Source organism: Danio aesculapii, chromosome 5, assembly GCF_903798145.1.
Source record: "Danio aesculapii chromosome 5, fDanAes4.1, whole genome shotgun sequence".
NCBI lineage: Eukaryota > Metazoa > Chordata > Actinopteri > Cypriniformes > Danionidae > Danio > Danio aesculapii.
Window position 1 is genome coordinate 58,634,028 of NC_079439.1, and position 10,896 is coordinate 58,644,923.

Consider the following 10,896-nt stretch of genomic DNA (forward strand, 5'->3'; position numbering starts at 1 on the left):
AGCGCAATCAGATGATTATTATCCAGAGGATTATAATGTGAAGAATGGCCATAAATGAGATCGGTGTCGTGATCTCGTTCCTTTCGAGTGTGCATGCGCATTAGCTTGGTCAACCTGAAAAAATTCTATTTGAACAATTAGAAACAAAACTTATGAGACAGTTGTTTAATTTTATTGGTGATTCCAAATATGTAATGTAATCATAAGCTTGTTAAACAGTTTTGGAGAATTAGATGTTTCCCCCTTTAGACAGAATGTCCGAGCATACTGCCTGAGAGGTATTTTAAAGATGGTCACAGAGTGAAATGACTTAATGCCTTAAAGAGACTTTGCCCTCCTGTGTGAGTTTCTTTTTTTCTGTTACAATCACTTCTGCGTTCTATGTTCCCATGTCAAGTTTATCACGTGACCCACCAGCCCCAATGATTTATGTATATATCGTATTTTACTCCTTTTTGCGCTATTATCTAAAAATTGACAAATGTTCTTATTATAATGTGAAATTTCTGATCCTCCCGATTCTCAAATATGTAATAGAACATATACTTTGTCTTTTAAACAGCTAAATAATGTTGGTATTATTTGTTATATGTAATGGGCACTGCCGTTGTTGCTAGAAGAGATACAGCTGTGATCGGAAGTTAATGGGAAGTATTTATATTATTTAATAAATTACGCATTAATTGTATTTTATTAGCTAGATAGGATACAGCTAAGGATACTCACCTCAATATAGCATAATCTAAAAAAATTTGCTTTATTAGATTATTCTATAGTATGCAACGCGGTGAAGTCTAGATGGGATACAGCCGAGGATACACAGCATAATTTTTGTAACACTGTACAACAAATAATATTTTAACATTACCGTGAGGGTTGAGTTTAGGGTTGAGGTAGACGCTAATAAAATAAAATTAATGCGTAATTTAATAATATTAATAGTTCACGTTGACTTCAGATCGCAGCTGGATCCCTTCTAGCAACAATCACAGGAAATATCCGAGCTCCTGGAATTACGTCATGTTTATTCATAATTTTCATTCCGAAATACATGAAGGTAAGCAACTGTTCATCTGGGAGAGGAATAAAGAAAATATTCTAGTAACAAAAACTATATCTTACATGAAAACAGCACATTGTCCAGTAATATTGAATAATAATTATTGCCGTCTCTATAGACAACCGTGGGTATTTTACAAACCTTAAATGGTATGTTTTGCTTGTAGCTATGTGTATTTGAATGTCTGAAACCTAAAATAAATGTTATTTGCTTGAAAGCACAAATAAATTGTGATTTATGACAGGCACTGTGCACCTCTTTCTGTGCCTCAGCGCGCACTGTCAGATTTAAATTTTATCAGTTAGGATAGGATTAGGCGATGTCGACCAATTTGGCATCGTACGATGTCTGATGTGAAACATCGCGATGGACGATGGCATTGTCGTCATAGGCGGCGGTGAATTAATTACTTATGAATAATTAATTAATTCATAATGACTTCATTATTTGTAGCCTACCGTTTCAACTACCTGACCCGCATGGTCTTAGTTTTACCCAGGGCTTAATTTGTGCGGGAACAAGCCGGGTCCGGCACCTCTGAAATCTGAACCGGCACCTCATTTTACCGATCCCCCTCCTCACACGGCTCTTCACTTTCTTCTGTGACCCCCAACCCTCTTCACTTTCGTCCGTGACACCCTCCTCCCCGCTCTTCACTTTCGTCCGCGACACACCACCCCTCCACCGCCACTGCGCTTCACTTTCTTCCGACACCTCTCTCTTTTCTGGTAACATGCCAGATCCGTTACCCCGATCTGTTCCACGACCTCGCAAATTACAAATTAAGCACTTTACCCATAACATAATCATAAATAAATAAAGATAAGTTACACACAAAAGAACCATCTGTCAATCTCTTTCTGTGGGACTCTGGCATGAGTAAGCAGTGTGTGTGTGTCTGTGTCTGTGTGTGGTTACGTGATGTGCAGTTTCAGCGGTATAGTGTGGACAGAGGGCTGTTCAGAAATGCTAGGTGAAACACCAGAGTGGATGTGGATCGGTTTCGTTCATGTAAAAACTAAGACCTATTAGTGTAAACGGGGCCTAAGTGTATATTTTTCGCAAGTGGATTTGCGACGGGGGCGGGGCGGAGGATCACGATGCCGTCTCAGCATTGTGGCGTCTATCGGCCATCGGCGATGGCATCGTTTATCAGCCCAACCCTAGTTGATAACGTGCTCTAAATGTCTAATCTAATCACACCAGTGTGATCTTACGGGTCAGGGACCCGCCAAGGCTGATTATACTGGTGTGATCGTATGTGTGAAAGGGTTAATAATCAATGTTTTTGTAGCTTGGTGTGAATGCCATTTAGTTTTTGGTTAACCCTTTACAATAAGGTTGCATAATGTTAGTTAACTAATGTTTACTAACATGAACAAAATATTTATTACAGCATTTGTTGATGTTAGTTAATGAAAATACAGTTGTTCATTGTTCATGTTAACTCACGGTGCATTATCTAAAGCATGAATTTGGCTGTTAATAATGCATTAGTAAATGTTGAACTTCGAGTAATAAATGCTGTGTAAGTGTTGTTTATAATTAGTTCATGTTAGTAAATACATTAGCTAATGAAACCTTATTATGAGAAAGTTTTGGTTACAGTTATCATTCTTGGTATGAAGCGTACATTTCTTTCATTTCTTTCCCACAGGAGTAAGCAAGTTAAACACTTTTCTTCAAGGATCAAGCGAGCTGTGAGTTAAAGCACGCTCGCTAAGCTGTCAGTCTGTCAAAAAGGGTTACACATTTGAACGTGTAAGCGTGCATGAGATTTGAAAGCTTTGCATCTGAGGACAGGACCGAGCCCAGAAATTATTGTACATTTCTGACTGTTCTCTACATAAAGCTAATGTATAATTTCATGGTATGACTGTGATTTAGGTCCTCTTGGTGCATGTCGTAATAATGGAACATTCATATACTTGCTGCTTTTATTTTGACAGTTTATTTGTATCATGTTCAATGCATTTACATTTGTTAACGTTGAAACAATTAACATCGTTTAGATTTTTGTTGACATGACTAACTGGGTTGTTGATGTGAGGCTTTCAGCATGCTTTGAGTGGGATTGGATCAAGAGGGGGAAAAATAAGTATAGGTATAATCTTAAATGTTTTATTTAAAGAGGAAGATTTGTTGAGAGTTTAATCTTAACACGTATTTTGGAGATTTTAAAAGTTTTGGTTTACCACTGTGCAGAAGAGTAGCACTCATTCTTAAGATGCCGGCAGCTAAATCTTCATATTTTTAGTGTATAAAAAAAAACCCAGCTCAGCAGCCAGTGTCCCACTGCACAAACAGATATGCAGGTCTCTAAGGGACTGGTAACCGTGTGCCAGCAGGACAAAAGAACACCACAAGAGTGTGTGAAAACACATTTGGAGTGTGTTCAGCTGTGAAGACGCTCTGGAGTGTCTGTTTAAAGTGCATGGGTGCAGCGGGCGGGCACTCAGCTCTCTTTACAGTGTTATCGCAGGGCCCTGAGGCTGAGGGTGGATGCAGTCACTTTCTGTTAGCTCTTGTCCACTGATGACAGTGAGGGGCCCAGACCTTCAGTGTTGTGCTGGGGTCGCCGTGGCAACCAGCAATTATGCTAATGTGCAGATGTGCAGAGTCCAGAGGGGATGTGAAATGCTGAGTTAGTGCACCGAGGCTGCAGACAGGTCACGCAATGACACCATTTGAGCTCCTGTAAGCCGGAACCGATCAACAAACAAACCTCCATAACAGGATGGAAACAATTTGAGAAAATTACTCGGGAGGCACCATGGTAGACTAAAGGTATCTCGTGGTAATTATGTGGCAATGGATGATTATAATGGTTGGTACTCCAATTGCAAACTAAATTTTATCTTAATTTAAGTTAAGATGCTGCAGTAAAAACTTGTTTTATTACCGTTTATACCATGGTGAAGAATGAACATTAACTGTTATTTGAAACTTAAATGAACTGGCTAATAATTTATGGTGAACATTAAAATTAAACAACATAGTTTTAGCACTTTTGTGACACTTCAGTTGTTAAAAATAATCCTTTTAAAATGAAGATTGAAAATTGTATTATGTTTAACACAATATTACATGTAATTTATAAGAACAACATGCTCAAAATTATGTGTGAATGAAAAAAAATCACATATTTTTTGTAAAAGTAGTGCTGGGCAACGATTGATCGCAATTATTAGGTTTGTTTTGACTTAATACATGTGTGTGTACCTTGTATATTTATTATGTAAATATAAATACACACATGTATATATTTGAAAAAAAGTTTTTTATATTTAGATATGATATAAAATATATATATGGACAACATAATGCACTTTTGAGGCATTTTTAGTAGAAAATGTAGTTGTTTTGTAGCAGAGCAAAGACGGTTGACGTTATCCATTTACAAGATGGCAACAAAGACTGCATAATAAGCCCTTAGAGGAGAAAAAATTAACGTAAAACTACAAACTACAACTGATTAAATCATTGTAAATCTGGTAAGCGACATTCTAAGTCGATCTCTCTCTTTTGTATGTTGCAGTGCTGTTTTTATATTATAGTATTTGTAGTGTGTTGAGTGTGAGATGGGACTCGCACATCAGGAATGTGCGTATTTTGTTTTGGCCACTCTTTGTATAACCCTGAGTTACATTAAAGTTGGCCATCTTTTTGTTTCTAATGACTCTCCTGTTTTCCTTACTGCAGACTAGTTCAGTAAAAAGAAAAAAAAAAGAAGAAATGGCCGCATGTGTTAAGTGTTTTTCCTTATCGCAAACACAAGAGTAATCTGCTAGTGTTTGCTTTGCTTTGGCTTTTTCAGGGTTAATTATTGTGATCTCCCGATTGTAGCAGAGAAATACTGGGAAATCTCTGTAGACTGATCAGAAGGCATGAATCAAATCAAATCAAATGTTTTCAATGTAATGGCGTGCTGATACACCAGTTTTTATGAGCTTTTATTCTGCTTCCGGTTTAGATTTTAAAAGATGGAGTTTGATGAACTGCATGAGCCTGTCCGACTGTCAATGAATGGCAAATGAAAACGTCCCTTACCTCAAAACTGCTTAGAAGAAAAAGAAAACAGTGTATGGTGAGAATAAACAAATGACAGCAAGTGTCTGAAAGACGTCCCCTTTTTGCCCAGTAGGCCTACCTTGTGTTTTATTTGCTAATGTAAGCAATTTTTAAGATAAATATAATGTATAAAACTATACATTAATTGCATTACTTCATATTACGTATATATGCTTGATAGGCTTTTTATATTATGGACTATGCACAGACATTGATGTTTCACAATGTGTTTACACTGCATTATTTGAATCTAACAAGCTTTGCAATGTTTGCAATGTTTACATTGTTCTACTTATATTACATCTAAATCCCAAATATCAGAAATTACAACAGATTGTTAAGCTGTAATTAATATGTTAATGATTTATGGACTTACTTGACAGATTCCATTAATTCATTTTCCTTCTGCTTTGTCCCTGATTTATCACAGCGGAATGAACCGCCACTTACTTGACACATTTATGTATTTTTAATTGTAGGTGGTTTGTGTATGTGTTTTATGTTTGGTAAAATAATTTCGAATTGCAAATTTTGTGATTTTTCAGCTAATTACACGGTCTTGTCCCGATATGTGGATTTAGAAGTTTTTGCAAAAAAAGCACTAGTGGATTTAGCACTAGTGGATTAAAAACCAAAGAATTGTCTAACGTGACATTTTTGGAAAAAAAGGTTATTTTATTAACTACCTAATAACCTTGTCATTATCTATAAAATTAAACTCCTAAACCTAATTATAGGAGCCTGGTAAAAAATGCTCATTTTCAAGAAAAGAGTTCTGATAGATTTAGAGTGTTTTTCATCTGAACTCTTCATATATATATATATACTAACGATCAAAAGTTTGGGATCAGTAGGATTTATAAATGTTTTAAAAATAAGCTTATCCTGCTCACCAAAGCTGCATTTATTTATTCAAAAATACAGAACAAATTGTAAAATTTTGTAATTGTGAAGTTTTATTGCACTATAAAATAACTCTTATCTTTCATAGTTTATAATTTAATTTAATAATTTATTCTAATGATTTTAAAGATGAATTTTCAGCTTCATTAATCCAGTCTTCAGAGTCACGTGATCCTTCAGAAAACAATCTAATATTAATTATTATTATCATATTTTTATAAATATTATTAATTATTATTATTGTGTGTGTGTGTGTGTGTGCGTGCGTGTGTGTGTGTGTGTGTGTGTGTGTGTATGATAGATATTTAAATTTATATATAATTTCTATGTAACAATTTTGTATAGTTATGTTTAAATGTATGTTTGTGTGTGTGTGTGTGTGTGTGTGTGTGTGTGTGTGCGTGCGTGTGCGTGTGTGTGTGTGTGTGTGTGTGTGTGTGTGTGTATCACATATACATAATAAATATATATAATACACACAAATATATTATGTCAAAATAAACTTTTAGTTTGGTTTAATCAAGAATCACTTTTTTCCCAGCACTAGTGAAAAGTTAATCAAATTCAATAAAACTTATTGTAATAAAAAAATCTTTAAAACTAATATCAATTAATGAGAAGAGTTGATACAAAAAATCTTCAATAAATCTGACAGAAACTACACTGAATAAAGTGTTGCATGCAAAACTGTTGCAAACAATTTATTTGTGTTGAATTTAAACAAACAAATTAAATTGAACAATGTTCAACTTAATTTGTTTGTTTAAATTCAGCCCAAATAAATTGTTTACAACCACTTAACGTAGAAAAAAATTGAGTAAATCCAAGGAATCATCTTTGAATATTTTTTTTCAGTGTATGTACTTTAACACTTTAGTTTTCAGAGAATCCTGTAGAAAGTATCCTTGTCTAGAGTTGCTGAATAATTCTGGATTTCCTGATTGTAAATTAGAATAGTCCACCGAAAAAAGCCCAATGGAACGATATTTATCCTAAAAGTAAAATAAAAATATATATAAAAAACCTGCTCTTTTAAATATTTAAAAATATATATTTATGAATCTCACTGAACTGCAGTGCAGAGAGAAATAAATAAAAAAACATTTATTATTTAAATTATTATATCTTTTTAAAATCTACTGCATGTCCAGACTTGCGTTTTACCACTCCCTAGTTCAAATGAATCCATTCGAGCGTCTCTAACAGAAGGAAAACCCACATTTCATCCTTAATTCATCCTGCCACTCATCTGGATCGACTCCAACACTTAGATCAGTCAGACACGCGCCGTGCCAATAACCCACAACAAAGCCTTTAATATTGCAGCTCTAAGAACATGAATAAATCAAAGGGCTGCCATATACCGTGCGCCACATGCATTAATGTTTATCTATGCGTTGTGCCAGCGTGAGCGAGGGGGGAGTGGCACACCACGTGTTCGACCTCGGAGAGACCCACGCCAGCAGACACTAATAGAAGGCGACAGACGGCCAAACAAACACTTGGGGAGCAGCTGTGGGTGACCTACATACTGGGGAGAAAACATGCAGATGGGCCGCGGGGCGCTTCCTTCACGCCGGACACACTACTGGAGCCAGAGATATGACTTGGGGCTTTTGGGCCTCTGATGGAAATGAAGCTGAAGACCCAGTTGCTCTTATGGCAACATGACAGCAGTCTTGGGTGAGTTACTTATGAGAAGTAATTAATTACTAGCAACTGCATCATTAAAATGACTTTCATTTAATTACTTGACTCAACGCTGTTTAAAATCCCCATAAATCTTAATCCACAGACAATAGAAATAAAACGTTAATTGTCAAAAATGGCCTTTTAGCTTCCTAAAAAAATTATGCTGGTTCACACAATACACGGAATTAAGTATTAGTGTGAGTACATTACATACCAAGTCAATTCAAATGCCTGAATAGTAGAAAAGTATCGGCTGCGAAAAGATGCGATCGACATCGAATTGTTGGCCACAAAAGCGTGGAATTCGTCTCAACTGTGACTACCGTGCAAGTTCAAATAATTCTCCAGAGTAGTTAACAGTATTGTTATAAAGAATCAGTTGCGTATAGACGAATTACCAACCTACATCATGCATAACGTCACACGGGTTCTCGGTTGCAAAAAGAGACCGGTCGCAATAGCAAACATGTCGTGTTGTATGGTAGGATGCCAAATTCGAATAATAGAAAACTTAACTTTTACCGTACACCACACTGCTTTAATGCCAACCGCAGACGTCTTTGGCTAAAAGAGAGCTGAATGAAGTGACGACCTAATTAGAAATGCTGGACTCTGCAGTTCTCACGTTATATCAGGTTAGTTTACGCTATGCTGAATCATACACATTACTCGTTTTTGATTGCAGCAATGATTTCAGCAAAAACACTTAAATATGGTTAATTAAACTGCGAACACTGAATGCTTAGAATGAAATGTGAAAGTGTAAGTTTAGTGTAAGTGAAAGACAAGTTTTCCTTGTCTTTGGCTAGGCAGAATCTCGGTTTTTAGCACTACAAAGTTTTGAATCTGGTAATCATGGAACATTATTTCCTGCACATGACCACACAGAACAAAATTGTTGACATCCAAAGACTTGTAGACTTTTAACTTCTCTCTTGTAAAATCACTTGGAGCTTCATAAGAGTTGTATATTTCGAGCTGGATGCTTCGTCTTATACAATATCCATTGGGAGGGTGCTATCGCAAATGGACCTGTCAGATAAACGCCACTCACTTTAACGTTAATTTTGCAGAATCATGTGCTTATCACTGGGTGACAAGCTGTTATAATACGCTGAAAGCATTATGTAAATAATATATAAAATATGTAATCAATATATTTCTAAGAAGACAACAAACAAACATATATAATGATGAATTTTGTGTTAAAAACTGTTAAAATACTGGTGTCTGTGATGCAGCATGTCCAGAGACTGTAGTGTACACCTTGGTTTTAAATAATATTTACTTTAATGTGTGATATAACATGATATATACAGTATATATATATATATATGGTCATAAAAGAATATTTTCTCAATTCAAATGAGTGACTTGGACGTGGAAACAGTATTCCGTATGTCACGACTTAACAAGCAGATGCTCTCTAGTATCCAACATGTCCTTCCCCCTTCAATACGCTATATGTTATATACACTTGAGCTCAACTACACTGACTGGCAAAGTTGTGAAAAATAAATGAATAAATAAACGGGGGGGGGGGGAGCTACGATATACCCTGCCCACATTGAACAAAAATGCACATTTCGAAGCACTTCACGGTACCTTAGATCATTTTTAATAACAAACACAGCATTCTTTAGTTGAGGATAATTATCACATAGTATTGTATGTATTGTACACATATGTATACATATTGTATGAAACATTAAATGTTTCAAAGCAATTATACCAAATTTCATACAGTATACAAGAGTAACACTTTATTTTGATGGTCTATTTGAGTATAAGTAGACTGTCTGCTTGATATCTGCTGATACTGCTCCTTCAACAGACATTCAACTGACTATAAGAAACTTTACATGTTAACTTACAATAACCCTAACCCCAACCTAACAGTCTACTTATAATCTAATGAGAATTATTTGGCATGTAGATGCAATGTAACTTAAATTCAGACCATCAAAATAAAGTGTGACCCATACAACTGCCATTGACTAATTTCATAGTAAATTCATTGTTTTGAAAACTCGCAATGGTCTTGTCAGGAATGCACAGGTGTGTATTCAGTAGTAAATCTCCTCCGAAAGCCAGAGGGCGCTCTCGTACAAAAAACTCCAGACATTATAAATAGACATTTAACTGCTTTAATTGATTCATCAGGGCTAATAAATCACACGACTACAGAATAATTAATTTCAAACACTTGACTAAAGTTATAAAGCGAGTTTGGAGTAAACACATGTTATTATTTGTTGTAATTTACCTGGATGATGCTCTTATTTAACCGTTAAAATGAAGTGTGGAATGTTGGACACTTCACGCACTTAACGGCTGCTGCTTTGCTCACATAGCGGAAGGGGCGGAGCTTTTATTTATTTTCGATTGTGAAAGCCATCAAGACGCGATATGTGAATAGCACGCTGCTATAGTTAATCCAGTGTGCATGCGTCTTAGCCTTGGTGTAACTCGGAACTTTAAACTAGCGCACAGTTAGCATAATTTCATTTAGTTGCAGCAGTTTTGTTCTATACAACGTTAAGAAGCCTTTAAGATTAATTAACCGGGATGAATTAAAGCACGGTTAATAGTGAAATCAGCTAATCGTTGAATAACGATATCAGTGCATTGAACAAGAGGCCTTTTCAACAAACATATCCAAATGTTTTGGGCTGCTCACGCCACTCGCTTAATGTCAGGTGACTCACTCTCTGTGCAGCCTTCAACTACAAGCTCGTGCTGTATTGAACAGACGCACATCACTTCATAACTATAGCGGCTGTTTTTTGACTAAACTAAATTTGTTTTTGATGGTCGCACTATTTGGAGGGCCAGAACAAATTGCCTCAGGGGCCAAGTTCGGCCTGTGAGCTGCCAATTAAATAGCCCTGGTGTATAGTATGCCATAGTATAGTATGGGACACAGCTCTAGTTAACTGAAAAGCTACAAAAATAATCACAGAACAATTATCCCGATTTTTGTCACGGTCACACAATGAAGACAAGGATGGTTATGCCTTTTCATCAACTTATTCAAAACAATGTGGATTGTTCAGCAGGAGGAAGCAGGTAAGTTAATATTCATGGATAGTGATAAGTCTTGTAAGCAGTTCATAGAGTAATCAAGGATCTTCATTCAGTCAGAGAATAACAGTCACTTCTCTTATTCA

General features: G+C 35.9%; 1 protein-coding gene across 1 annotated transcript in view; it reads right to left on the reverse strand.

Moving 5' to 3' along the window:
* vps37d (VPS37D subunit of ESCRT-I) overlaps positions 1–10,896 on the reverse strand; it is a 74,666-nt gene that overhangs the window by 15,891 nt on the left and 47,879 nt on the right. The window lies entirely within an intron of this gene.